Here is a 1028-nt window from a genome sequence, read left to right as displayed (position 1 = left end):
ATCTAACCTTCTAAAATTTACATTGTCTAAATACAATCTCATTACCTCATTATTAATATCCTTGTATTGATCACTTTGACATCTCCAAATTTCTTCAGCTGGAATCTCACCACTTTTGCTATCTATTAAAAGCAATTCGCTTTGCCCTCATTTGATACTGAAAGAAATAAGAGTTCACAAAGCAAGAGTGAGCCAAAAATGCCCAGCAAGTATCATAAATGGTTTCCAGGTATCAGATCTGGAAAACTCCTAGAAACGATTGTTGAATGATTTTAAAAACGTCTTTATAAATTTAAATAGTTGAGCGAACAAAACATCGGCCCTCATTGGCCTTTAATCATAAATCACATTTTTTTGTAAAAGAATAGTGATCGTTTCAACATTTCATCCTTTTGAATCAAATCTCTGTTTGAGTTCATAATTATGAACTATTCGGGAAGGAATGCCGTTAATGGCGATCAACAATAAATTAGACTAGACACTAGAAACCAACATATGCACTATAACCTGCTGATCAGTCAGGATACAGTGCGGATCTATACCCAAATGCATAGACCCAACCAACATATGGGTACCCAGGCACTATGGCCCAAGGGTCCCGTCCATCCCTGACCCATAGGATCCAGCTCATCACTGGTCCTCGTAATAACCGTCCAGCCCGTAGAGTATTTTGATATCAAATCATTTTGATTTCAAAACATCCTAAATCAGGGTTCGCAAATAACTCGAACGAATGGGTATTTGCTCAAGAGAGCAATCGAATTATAAGAACAATAATGAAAAGAACTGGCATAATAAGAGTAATTGCAGTGAAATATAAAACAGTTAACTATTCTGAACTTAGAATAGGAGCGAATAAGTATTTGCAGTATTTTAGAAGAAAGGATATGAATACTTGCCTCAATTGATAATTCTATGATCTTTAACTAGCTTCCATATCACTCAATCTTGTTGCCTCTGTATTTCCTTTGACAGGCTACTTGACCTTTCTTATCATTTACTCTCTTAGGTTTATCTTTATTCTGAAT

This window comes from Apium graveolens, unplaced genomic scaffold (genome assembly GCF_009905375.1).
Source record: "Apium graveolens cultivar Ventura unplaced genomic scaffold, ASM990537v1 ctg456, whole genome shotgun sequence".
In the NCBI taxonomy this organism is placed as follows: domain Eukaryota; kingdom Viridiplantae; phylum Streptophyta; class Magnoliopsida; order Apiales; family Apiaceae; genus Apium; species Apium graveolens.
Note: the sequence above shows the minus strand (reverse complement) of the source record.